The sequence below is a fragment of the Gymnoscopelus microlampas genome (assembly GCF_963454915.1).
Source record: "Gymnoscopelus microlampas genome assembly, chromosome: 13".
Lineage (NCBI taxonomy): Eukaryota > Metazoa > Chordata > Actinopteri > Myctophiformes > Myctophidae > Gymnoscopelus > Gymnoscopelus microlampas.
In genome coordinates, this window is record NC_139950.1 from 51,248,480 (window position 1) to 51,262,458 (window position 13,979).

A 13,979-nucleotide genomic window follows, 5' to 3' on the forward strand; every position below is an offset into this window, starting at 1 on the left:
TCAGTCTCTCTGCTGATTTCCATCGCACTTGAACACACACACACACACACACACACACACACACACACACACACACACACACACACACACACACACACACACACACACACGCTCTCTCTCTGTGTGTTTGTGCGCGTGGGCGCACAAACGTGGCTGTGTTGTTGGCAGTGGTGTAAAGTGACTAAGTACATGTACTCAAGTACTCTACTTAAGTACAATTTTGAGGTATTTTTACTTTACAGGATTATTTCCAATTTTCAGTACTTTTACTTCTACTCCACTACATCTCAGAGGCAAATATTGTACTTTCACTCCACTACAATTATTTGTGAACTTTAGTAACCAGTTACTTTGCAGATATACATTTTCACATTATAAAACATACATTAACCACTTTAGCCCTATTTTATACCTAGGCTATTTGAAAATAGCAGATCTACAAGCTCACAACGCGTCGCAGCGCGACGCGTTGTGAGCTCGTAGATCTGCTATTTTCAAACATTTTAGTACTTTTACTTTTGGTACTTCAAGTACATTTTGATACCAATGCTTTTGTACTTTTACTCAAGTCAATTTTGAATTGCAGACTTTTACTTGTAACAGAGTACTTCTACATTGCAGTATTGATACTTTTACTTAAGTAAAACATTTGAGTACTTTTCTCTAACACTGTGTGTTGGTTATACACACATCCTCATGGGCTCTGAGTGAATGAGGGGGAGAGTTACTGAGTCTAGAAAATACTTCAAAAACAATAAGAAACAAAACAACAACAGTACAGCAGCTCCATTCTGACCAGTGTTCCGTTCCCACTGCTATACCCTGTGTACTGACACTGTTCCAGTAAACAGAACCCCTGGTTGTAGTACTGTACACACAGTGCTGTGAACTGAACCCCCACAGGGCACTCCTGAACGCAGCACAACACAACGCACCGACATGCATTAACCCAGTGGTTCTCAAACTTTTTCATGTCAAGGAGACGCTTATTACCCCACGGACCCCCATTTGAAAAGATAAGCCAGGGACCCCAATAAGAGAAGGTTTTTATGGCTCTCTAGCAGTGATTCTCAACCATTTTAATTTCAAGGACCCCCAGTTTAACATGCATTAGGCTACGGACCCCCATTTAATGGCATTTATACCTCTGGGACCCCAATTCATATTGTAAAATCCATGTTAATTTAACTCAGAGTGTACAAATGGAACCAAATGGACCCTAACGGGTCCATTTGGTTCCATTTGTACACTCTCAGAGTTACAGAACCATAACAGTCCATTTGGTTCCTATCCATCATTTAGCTGGGGACCCCCTGGAACCCCCTCAAGTACCCCTAGGGGTCCCTGGACCCCACTTTGAGATCCAATGCATTAACCTATGAAGACCGGGAGGAAAGCATTTTAAGATTTATCTGGCTACTAAAAAAATGTAACGATATATGAGCTTGTAGATCAGCTATTTTTGGAAAACTCTCAATTATGTTTGCATATCTTTGAATATATGTGTTTTGAAGCGAGCATCTTTAACTCCGATCTGTGCTTCTGGGGGGGTCCCTGGAACAACATATTTTGAGATGGGGGTGCGCGGCCAAATACATATAATTTTGGGGGGTCCTTGACATGGAAAAGTTGGAGCAACATGCTGTTAGGATTTAGAAAACATCTTTAGATATGTTTGCTTTTCTCTGCGCCGCAACACATGCCTCTTGGTATCAAATCGTTATACTTTCTTGGCAATGAAATGAAAGCATCAATACTACTCAATATGGAAAACCTCAGGGGTTTCGAAACCCTTTGCACATACACTAGGTTTATCTTCTAAATTATTATTTATCATAATTTCAATGCGTAATGTAGTTTTCCTAAAAAAAAATTACCCCTCAAAAAAAAGGTATTAGGGAAAAGTATCGTACAGGAACCGTTATCGAAATCACCATTATCGTATCGGTATCGATATCAAAAAGAAATTGAACTGTCAGATGATAACATGCATTGAAGGAGGCAGGAGCTCAGTTCTGGGCTCTCCCCAGGCTGGCAGAGGGAGTGTAGCGCCCAGGATTACATAGGCAATTGGCACTGGGTGAAAAAAAATGGGTTAATCGTGGGATAATACTAATTTATACATTTTTTTCAAAGGAAAAAATATAAGAAAATTGAAGGATACCCAGCCATAGGCATTTAAGCTGAAGAGATATCAGTCACAAACTGGAGAGAGAATTTCATAATAATACAGTCAGAAATATTATAATGGGTGGACTAATTAATGTGATAGGATAAATAAGTGGAAAGTAAAAGCATTTTTTTCTCCCTTTGGAAAGTCTTTATTCTCGTCTGTCCTCAACGTTTTCCCTCTTATCACTCAAATGCTGCGCAAAACTCTTAACCCTTTAAGACCGGGAACGCTTCTCTGTCATTTTATATTTATTTGGCTATTCAAAAATAGCAGATCTAGAAGCTCGTAGATCTGCTATTTTTTAATAGCCAAAGAAATAAAAAAATGACACACGGCTGTGTTTCCGATCTTAATGGCTTAATCTCTCTCTCTGTGCCTCTGACTGTGTCTCTCGCCCCCTCTCTTCATTAGTGAACTGATATAGCCACCCATGCAACCAAAACAGCTAATTACCATTATGACAATTTTCCTTTTTGGTAATTAGCAAAAATAAGCTCTTTATTTCCACGGCACACAAAGGAGCGTGCCAATTAGAACATCGTTTGGTAGTAATTTCATTGGAACGCCCCCCCCCCCCCCCCGGTTATCCTGGTGGCTTCAATGTGAAGCCGGGCGTTAAATATAGTGGCAGCAACAACGCGGTGGAGAGTTAACGATGTGTTGTTCCAATTAACACAGGTGATGTTAACCTCTGTCAATCACACACACCTTTAACACTCAGGATGCGGTGTGTGTGTGTGTGTGTGTGTGTGTGTGTGTGTGTGTGTGTGTGTGTGTGTGTGTGTGTGTGTGTGTGTGTGTGTGTGTGTGTGTGTGTGTGTGTGTGTGTGTGTGTGTGTGTGTGTGTGTGTGTGTTACTAAGACCCCTGGGGGTCCCCCACAGTGTGCTAGAGGAATGGAGCACTGCAGTTTATTAAGAAAGAAGTGAGAGTATAGTGTTCATGCAAGCGTGCCTGTGTGTGTGTGTGTGTGTGTGTGTGTGTGTGTGTGTGTGTGTGTGTGTGTGTGTGTGTGTGTGTGTGTGTGTGTGTGTGTGTGTGTGTGTGTGTGTGTGTGTGTGTGTGTGTGTGTGTGTGTGTGTGTGTGTGTGTGTGTGTGTATGTGTTGTCCGACATGCTGACTTGTGATTTAAACCCTCAGTCGTTGGACAATTTATTTCGTTTTTTTTTAATACCACGATTTTGTAACCCATTTTTCACCCAGTGCCAATGCCTAAGCTTGTAATCCTGGGCGGTACTCTTCCTCTGACAGCCTGGGGAGAGCCCCAAACTGAGCTCATGCTTCCTTCAATGAATGAGAAGTGAGCAGACCGCTTCTTATCACCTGACAGGGGGTTTCCCCGGTAGGACGTAGCTTCTTATCACCTGACAGGGGGGAGTGTCCCCGGTAGGACGTAGCTTCTTATCACCTGACAGGGGGGAGTTTCCCCGGTAGGAAGTAGCGCGTGGAAGGAACACGTTATTCCAACCAGTTCCTTTCCCCTCCATCAGGTGCCCCGGCTGACCAGGGGGAGGCAGTATAGAGACCAAGATTACTGCATGTTTTGTGAGGGTACCTACCCTAGGGGACGCGGGGAGAACATGCACACTCCACACAGAAAGGCCCTTTCGCCAAACGTTGCTGGACTTAATGGTGTCTCTGACCACACCTGGGTTTGAATCCCGGTAGAGATTACACAATAATTTAAACCCCTCTATACTGTACTTATAGTTTCACCAGGGTCAGCTCTGTACTTTTTCCCTCTACGTCAAATTTATTTAGCATGGCGTCACTTTGTGAGACGTGGTGAGCTTGTAGATGCTATAGGGTTCAAGTGGTCAAAATGATTGTTGCGTTTAGCTGACAGAACACATTCTGAACCAAAGACATAAAATGAACTCACTGAAAATGTTGCAGTGCCATCCATATGCTGCCTGCCAAAATGATGTGTCCGACACACACACACACACACACACACACACACACACACACACACACACACACACACACACACACACACACACACACACAAACACACACACACACACACACACACACACACACACACACACACACACACACACACACACACACACACACACACACACACACACACACACACACACACACACTGGCATGGACAAAGAAACAGCTTTGAGTAAGTGGGGCATGACCTTGCAGCACCTAGATGATATGAATTGGTATGTACTGTGGTAAAGGTGGAATAGTGGATGTGCTTCCCTCATTAACTGTACTGTCAGCTTGTTACGTCTATGTTTAAGTTTCCATAAAGTGTGCAACATGTTGAGGACAGTGAGGACAGTGAGGACAGTGAGGACAGTGAGGACAGTCCACCCGAACTGAAGGAGAAAATAAACTAGGTAATTATGTGGATCCACATAGAAACGGTATGGCTCAGGGTTCATATGATATGACCCAGCCTGTGCCATCAGTCATCTATGACAGTGGTTCTCAAACCTTTTCAGATGAAGGAGCCCCAAAATTCTATGTAGTTGGCCGTGGACCCCCATCTCAAAATATTTTGTTCCAGGGACCCCCAGAGGCAAAGATTTGAGTTACAAATGTTTGCTTTAAAAATATATTGAAAGATTTGCAAAATTGTTCACGATTTGATTTGATTGATATTTTTTCAAAAATAGCAGATCTACAAGCTCATAGTATGGCACTCGCTATTGCGGAGGTAGTTCTTTGGCCTACTGGCAGTGTGCAAACAAAGACTGACACTGATCCTACGCACGATTTGCAAGATTAGCTCTGAACGGCTGACTGACGCACACACACACACACACACACACACACACACACACACACACACACACACACACACACACACACACACAAACCTTCTCATAGACAGCCTCTTGCAGATGGAGTCACGCTGTAAAACGTGGAGTCTGTCAGTCTGAGCTAATCTGAATTTGTTTACCTGAGAAACCTCATCCGTGTGTGTGTGTGTGTGTGTGTGTGTGTGTGTGTGTGTGTGTGTGTGTGTGTGTGTGTGTGTGTGTGTGTGTGTGTGTGTGTGTGTGTGTGTGTGTGTGTGTGTGTGTGTGTGTGTGTGTCTAATATCCATCATGTGTAGAGATTATAAGGTCCATATGGTTCCATTTGTACACCGTCATGAGTTCAGTGTGCTAAGGCAGTAAGATATGAAATATGCTTCAGCTATTAGTGCAACGCTGATATTAATCCATTGAGACCGCCAACGCATTCCGTGTCATTTTTTAGATTCCTTTGGCTATTCAAAAATAGCAGATATACAAACTCACCGAGTGCCGCGCTACGAGCATGTAGATCTGCTAATTTTGAAAAAAAAAAATGAAATTTTGTCTGCTAAATCAGTTTTTTTCTAATACGTATGTTGCTATAATATCAGTGGTCATCAAACCTTTTCATGTTAAGGCCCCCCAAAATGATATGTATTTGGCCGTGAACCCCCATCTCAAAATATTTAGTTCCAGGGACCCCCGGAAGCAAAGTCAAGTTTTGAGTTAAAAATGTTTCCTTTAAAAAAATATGATTTGCAAAAATGTTCATGATTTAAAAAAAATATAGCAGATCTACAAGCTCATAGCGTGGCACTCGGTGCCACGCTATGAGCTTGTAGATCTGCTATTGTTTGAATAGCCCACAGAAATGTAAAGAATGCCACAGATGCGTTCCCGGTCTTCGTGGGTTATCATGACGTGACACCCATATTAACATATATATTAAAGATGTCTCACTTGTTCCTCGCTGAGAGATACATGCAACGCGTTGAGACGTAGAGACTTAAGGCCACTGACACTTAATCACCGCGTCCTGAATCATCATCGTCATCGTCTAATGCCCTCGTTTAGACTTGGTTTGCGTTCCGTGTCGCACACGCCCGACAACAGCAGATCTGCTATTTTTTTTGTTGCGCGTCACCGGCACAGAACTGAAGTATAAATCACCCTTAACCAATATTTAGCCATTAAAGGTATAGTTCACCCCAAAATGACTTGTTTTCCTATTGATCAGTCACCCCACATGGAGACTTGAATTCATGCATATGTTTTATTTTTTGTCTCATTCCTAAGACAATAATTTGATGACTGGCAGCGGTTCCGGTAGGAGACACAAAGAGTCTCCTTTGTGTCTCCTACCGGAACCATTGCCTACTAGAGATGCGCGGATGGGTTTTTTTGTCACTGAACTATCCCTTTAATATGATGAATTGCTGGATACTAGAAATACAGTATATCGTGTACACAAAGAAAGGTCACATAGAACACACACACACACACACACACACACACACACACACACACACACACACTGATGTACCGTACGTGTGTGTCCACGCACGCAAGCACAAAGCCAAAGCGCATGTGCATGCAAACAAGTGTGCACGCACACAGAAACACACCCGTACAGACACATAGTAGCAGAAAGGTCAAAGCACACACGCTGTGAGAAAAAGATATCTGAAGAAGACCTGCTGCCTGTTGCTATGGAGCAGGGCCTATTCCTAGAGGCATGAACACACACAAACACACACACACACACACACACACACACACACACACACACACACACACACACACACACACACACACACACACACACACACACACACACACACACACACACACACACACACACACACCATAAATCTTAGTCTTATTAAAGAAGCGGCCAGCAGGCCAGGAGGCAGCAGACACTTTTCAAGAACAACATCACAACCCAAATGATTCCTCCAGGACTGTGTGTGTGTGTGTGTGTGTGTGTGTGTGTGTGTGTGTGTGTGTGTGTGTGTGTGTGTGTGTGTGTGTGTGTGTGTGTGTGTGTGTGTGTGTGTGTGTGTGTGTGTGTGTGTGTGTGTGTGTGTGTGCTCTATTTGTGTGCGGGGCATGCAGAGTTGAAAGACACTTTTCAAGAACAACATCTCTGGCCTGTTTATCCATCTATCTAGGACAGACAGGAGGACAAACTGTGCCAGTCGGTTAATAAGATTCAGCCTCCAATCACAGTTCAACACTCTGTGTGTTTCTGTTTGTGGAGGGAGGGAGAGAGAGAGAGAGAGAGAGAGAGAGAGAGAGAGAGAGAGAGAGAGAGAGAGAGAGAGAGAGAGAGAGAGAGAGACCGCCTTTGAACTGCTTAATTTAATTGTAAAAATGTATTTAAAAATAAATACTGAGCTTCAATGCACCTTATTGAACAGTATATATGTAAAAAGGGGGAAAAGACTGGTAATATGCAATCATGTCAAACCGGCGGTGTACTTGTGTTTGTCTATTTTATCTTACTTTATTTTAATTGTCTTGTTACATAATGTCTGTTCATTGTGATGCCTACTATTGTCTTTGTTATGATTAAGGTAGTCAAGCTGTAGTCAAACCAAAAAAACTGCTGGTTCTACACAAAGTGGATGCTACAACAAACGTGAAACTGTCACAATTATTTGGTCTGCTCTTTTTTTTCCTTCTACACCTATTCCTCTTTGACAAAAATTGCGAGGCGTTGTGAGCTTGTAGATCTGCTATTTTTGGCTAAAGTTCATCTCAGAAAAGGGATGCTAGGGTTCAAGTGGTTAAGGTAAAAAAAAAATCCTATCACACAAAGATTTGGCGGACCCCCTGTAGTAACTCTGAGGACCCCCTAGGGGCCCCGGACCCCCTGTTGAAGACCCCTGTCCTAACCTATAGGTTTGTCATGCTATACATGTACTTATCATCCTTATTACAGTGCATTATCATAGCGTGTCTTCCTAGTGGTGTAATAATGTACTGCGTTCGTCGTAGCAGAGTATAAAGTCAAGGTCATTTGTCATGGAGAGCGGCTATAGCTCTCTCCTTCAGGCGGATTGTGGCTTTATGTTCTACCGGAGGATTCTAAGATCGATTAGCGAGCGTCAGAGACTCCTGCTGTTGACTGATCGATATAAATGCATGTAAAACAGAGCATTAGGCGTGTCGTGTCGTACAGTATACTGTAGCTACATGTGGCTCTATAAAAAAAAGTCTTGAGTAAGTCTATAATTACTGGAAGCCAGGCCTTTTTTCTTTTTTTAACGGCTGTGTGAAGACGGATATGTAAGTTAATCCAGTCGAGCCAGGAACACATCTCTGTCATTTTAGATGTCTTTGGCTATTCAAAAATAGCAGATCTACAAGCTCATAGCGTGGCACTCGAGCTTGTAGATCTGTATTTTTTTTTTTTTAAATCATGAAAATGTGTGCAAATCTTTGAATGTATATGTTTAGTAAAACATTTGTAAAATATGTTGTTCCAGGGACCCTCAGAAGCAAAGATTTGAGTTACAAAATGTTCGCTTTAAAATATATATATATATATATATTCAAAGATTTGCACACATTTTCACGATTTTTCAAAAATAGCAGATATGCAAGGTCGTAGCGCTATGAGCTTGTAGATCTGCTATTTTTTGAATAGCGAAAAAGTATAAAATAATAGTTAATAGCTAAAATGACAGTATATATGCGTTATTCCCGGATTGAATGAGTTAAATGGTTTTGACTAAAGTGGCACTTCGTTATGTGGTGTTGGAATGACTGACAGGGTCTGAGACCCTCATCCACCATGGCCTTTTCTCCTCATAGCCTACATCGTGTGTGTGTGTGTGTGTGTGTGTGTGTGTGTGTGTGTGTGTGTGTGTGTGTGTGTGTGTGTGTGTGTGTGTGTGTGTGTGTGTGTGTGTGTGTGTCACACACACACACACACACACACACACACACACACACACACACACACACACACGCTGCCACTACAGTGACAGCAGGCTGAGTGAAAAAGCCATAAGCTGATATCAGACTGCAGCAGACACTGTGGAGGGAGGGTGAATGGAGAGAGACTCTACTCTCCAAAGTGACAAATGCCTGGTGCCCAGAGAGAGTCCATTCAATGTGACACATGAGAGAGAGTCCATTCAATGTGACACAGAGAGAGAGTCCATTCAATGTGAGAGAGAGAGAGAGAGAGAGAGAGAGAGCCATGGGGGAACTCAATGTCAGGACAGGATCACAACTCATTTCCTATTAGATTTAGCAGCATGTTTAATGCTGTAGGCTATTTGCTTGATTTAGGTCTTAGGTGCCTGGCAGGCAGGCAGGCAGGCAGGCAGGCAGGCAGGCAGGCAGCGATTGAGGATCGATCTCCAGGGTATATGGTTGAAAGTTTCCCAAAAGGAAATGAATCCATATCCAAGCCTGTTTTGTTCAGTTTCTTAGATGTTTTAGTGGTGTGATGATTTTTTTATGCCTTTGCTTATTGTAGCACTTTGTTTCACAGATGTAAAGTGCATTATAAATACAATCCGTTATAATTATTATAAGCCCACACTTTTGGCACAAACCTGTACTACAGTATATTCTAGCCCAGTGGTTCTTAGCCTGTGGATCGGGACCCCCAGCGGGGTCACTCACCACATGATTTTGGGAGAGTCTCCAGATGACAGTGAAGTGACAATTTAAGGACTAATTTAAGACTTTTTAATACCTATAAAAAAAGACCATTACTGCATCAAAAGTCCTCAACTATACTATAAAAACTGGTCAAACATTTGCCAAATTGTCAAATAATATAAGAAAGAGGCATCTTTGAAAATAGCAGATCTACAAGCTTGTTGTGAGCTTGTAGATCTGCTATTTTCACAATAGTTATCTGGGAACCAAGTCAAACAAAATGTAATGCCTCAACTCCTACAAGTCAGGGTGTGGGGGTCCCCAGTTCAAATATGATTATTTTGGGGGGGTCACTGCTCTATCCTACAGCCCATCGATCTGTCAGGGAATTGAGAACTGCTGCAATTAAACGACCGAGTCTGTGAGGAAACTTCTCTCAGTAGGGCTATAACATTATAATCCCACTAACATCTCAAAAAGCGCCACATAAACATCGGATCTCCAACATCATCCCAGAAGAAGTGCCTTTCAGAGAAACTACTGGACAGGGACCATAAACATTAAACATCCAGAAGGAGGAATAACGGTGAACATTCGGCCAACAGAACAGTGTGTCTGGCAGCAACACGATGCTGCAGAGAGAACCTTTTTATGGTAGAAAATAAAGCACAGATCCGCAGCAGAACCAGCTGGGAAGTACTATTTTTGTTTTACTTAAGTAAAAGTATCAATACCGCAATGTAGAAATACAAGTTAAAGTCCGTAAATAAAAATGTACTTGAATAAAAGTACAAAAGTGTTGTATACTTAAAGTACAAAGGTAAAACTACTCATTGTGCAAGTTTTCAAATGTGTGAAATGTATAATGATCTCTTGAAAATAGCAGATCTACAAGCTCACACTGTGTTGCATCACAAGGCATTGTGAGCTTGTAGATCGGCTATACAGCCGAAGTTTAAATAGGGCTTAAAGTGGTTAATATATATTATGTTTTGTATTAATAATCAATAATATCTACAAAGTAACTATAGTAGCTAAAGTTGTGCAATATTTGCCTCTGAGATTGTAGTGGAAATTGGAAATACTCCAGTAGCCTAAAGTTATAAAATATATATCTCAACATTGTACTCAAGTAAGTAAATATTACTTCTGTTTATCCACACTATCCGGTCAGAAGCATCATAAATCAGGCTGACAGCTGTCACTCACCTCAGCAGAGAGGCAGTGATTGCTCCTCTTCTCTCCTCGCGCCTCCACAACCATCCGACCAGCAAGACGAGCCTGACGGCTTCTCCTCAATAAGACTTCTCCTCAATAAGACAGCCAAACGGCTTCTCCTCAATAAGACTTCTCCTCAATAAGACAGCCAAACGGCTTCTCCTCCTTCAATAATAACGGCTTCTCCTCCTTCAATAAGTAACGGCTTCTCCTCCTTCAATAAGTAACGGCTTCTCCTTCAATAAGAGCCAAACGGCTTCTCCTCCGCGACAACCTGTAGTTAAAATCCGTCCAAAAAGATCAAACTTAAAGGAGTCGATGATCCTCAGCGACCCGACGCTCTGATGATGCGTTTATATGATTGTCACCAATTTAGAAAAACGGCCGATGCGATGAGTGAAGTTACACACATTATGAATTCTCCCGTTAGATCTCCTCTGTTAGATCTCCTCTCCGCCACTTGTTTCGTGCAGCCAAAGCCTTCGTTTCTCCTGCTGTTCACACAGTGTTCACACAGGCTGCGATGCGATGCGCGCCGCGCTGTGATGATGATGGTCGCGTGTCCTCTAGCGACTGTTGTGTGAATGTGATGTGAAGCACCTTAACTCTGTGGAGGAGGAGGAGGAGGAGGCAGGAGCACAGCGCTCTGTTGATACCATCACATCACGAGGAACAAAGTGAGATCCGATCCCACAGGAGCAGAGGAGAGGAGGTTCTCAATCTCTCCTCCTCCTCCTCCTCCTCCTCTCCGTCCGTCACCAGAAGCAGAGGAGAGAGAGACTCTCTCTGTCTCCTCCTCGTTATAAAGCTGATATCAGATATTAAACGCTCGATCTCTGGAACACGAGCCTAGCGGAGCGAGTGGGAGTCTTTGGTGTGTGTGTGTGTGTGTGTGTGTGTGTGTGTGTGTGTGTGTGTGTGTGTGTGTGTGTGTGTGTGTGTGCGCGCGCGCGTGCGTGCGCGTGGCAGCATGCGGCTCACCCACATGTAAAGGTATCATCTTACATAAAGTGCTTTTTTTATGATCCAGGGCAGAGAGACACTCCGTAGTGTAGCCCTCAGTGGTGTAAAAAAATTAACTGAGTACATTTACTCAAGTAATTTGTACTTAAGTAAAATGTTTGTAAAATGTATTTTTTACTTTACTGCAGTATTTTCCAATGTTCAGTACTTTTACTGATTTTAATTATTTGAGAACTTTAATTACTTTTTGATTGTAATTACAAAACATACATTAATCACTTCAGCCTATTTCTGCCTTTTTAAAATAGCCGATCTACAAGCTCACAATGCATCACGGTGCAACGCATTGTGATTTTTAGATTTGTATACATTTGAAAACTTGTGAAATGGGACATTCTGCATAATGAGTACTTTCTACTTTTGGTACTTTAAGTACATTTTGATACCATTACTTTGTTTTACTTTGACTCAAGTACATTTTGAATTCTGGACTTTTACTTTTTACAGAGTATTTCTGCATTGCAATATTGATACTTTTACATAAGTAACCCACCACTGAGAGAGGGGGGGGGGGGGGGAGAGAGAGAGAGAGAGAGAGAGAGAGAGAGAGAGAGAGAGAGAGAGAGAGAGAGAGAGAGAGAGAGAGAGAGAGAGAGAGAGAGAGAGAGAGAGAGAGAGAGAGAGAGAGGAAACAGCCGTAGTAGCTACACTGTATCCTGAGTCAGTAACATTTGTCATGGTAGCTACATATGACCACAGTAATGAGGTTAATTAGTTCACTTTTCTCATGCCATCAAAATCATCCACCTGTGACTGTGTAATATTTGGGCTAAAATGTTTTTTCTCTTTTCACTTTTTAAAGGTTCTGCTTGGGGGGTGTTTCAGAATTCACAGCCCCTTTAATACATCCCTCTATCTCAGTAAAACAAGGTGTTGGTAATGAGACCATATTCACCTCCCCAATTAATTAGGAATGGCAAACATTTGAATCAATGTTAAATATAGTACGTCTATGAGTTATGGTTGGTGTAATTTTGCCTAGATTGTCCCAGAAACCTTATGCTCAGTCAGTGCCAGGACATTTCTCACTGCCAACAGCACACACACACACATCCAAACTGGCATGAATTCCAAAAACCGGGGACTACAATCGCCCCCCTCTGTGCTGTCATAATTTGCTAAATTTAGGGCTCCCTAAAAAGTGTGACACCGCCGTGCCCTGTTTTATAATTTCTTTCCACTCCCATTATCCAAAGTCTTCTTCCAATTGTCACATTTTCCTGCCAGTGTGGGGATGTGCATTCATCCTGGGAGAATGGGCGCCTATTACACGCTTTTAACGGCTGTGACAGCAGCCTTCACACTGAGGAGCCAAAGACTTCATAGCTCTGTAGCGCTCTCTCTATCGCTCTAACACACACACACACACACACACACACACACACACACACACACACACACACACACACACACACACACACACACACACACACACACACACACACACACACACACACACACACACACACGCACACATAACACTGACACACGCACACATAACACTGACACACACCACTGACACGATGTACATTGATGACATGAAAAGGCCAATTTATCAAACCACCAGCCAAGGCAGGCTTGAGGACGTGTGGTGCCAGCATCGGTCTGAAGAATATGGGGCAGTTAGCATGTGTGTGTGTGTGTGTGTGTGTGTGTGTGTGTGTGTGTGTGTGTGTGTGTGTGTGTGTGTGTGTGTGTGTGTGTGTGTGTGTGTGTGTCTGTATACTTTGATTCCACAGTACTGTGCTCCATGCCCACATACTGTAGTGTACAGTAACATACTGTAGTGTACAGTAACATACTGTAGTGTACAGTAACAGTAACATACTGTAGTGTACAGTAACATGTTCATTCCCCTTCAGCTCCTCTTCCTCAGTGACACAACAACAACACAGCACAGCGTTGCTAACAAACACGCGGCTAAAAGACATTAATCCACTTGGTGTGACGCCTCGTCATGTGGTTTATTGTGTGGCTAATTGGCAGCTGCTTCACTTTGTGTCGCGTCGCTTATGATGTGGGACTGAAGAGAGAGAGAGAGATGGAGAGATGACTAAGTGTGAAAGAGAGAGAGAGAGAGAGAGAGAGAGAGAGAGAGAGATTTAATGGGGATTGTCGGGTCTGTCATCCTGTGTCCGATCAAACTGCTATAGATCGATGGTCATTTCTATTCACCAGCC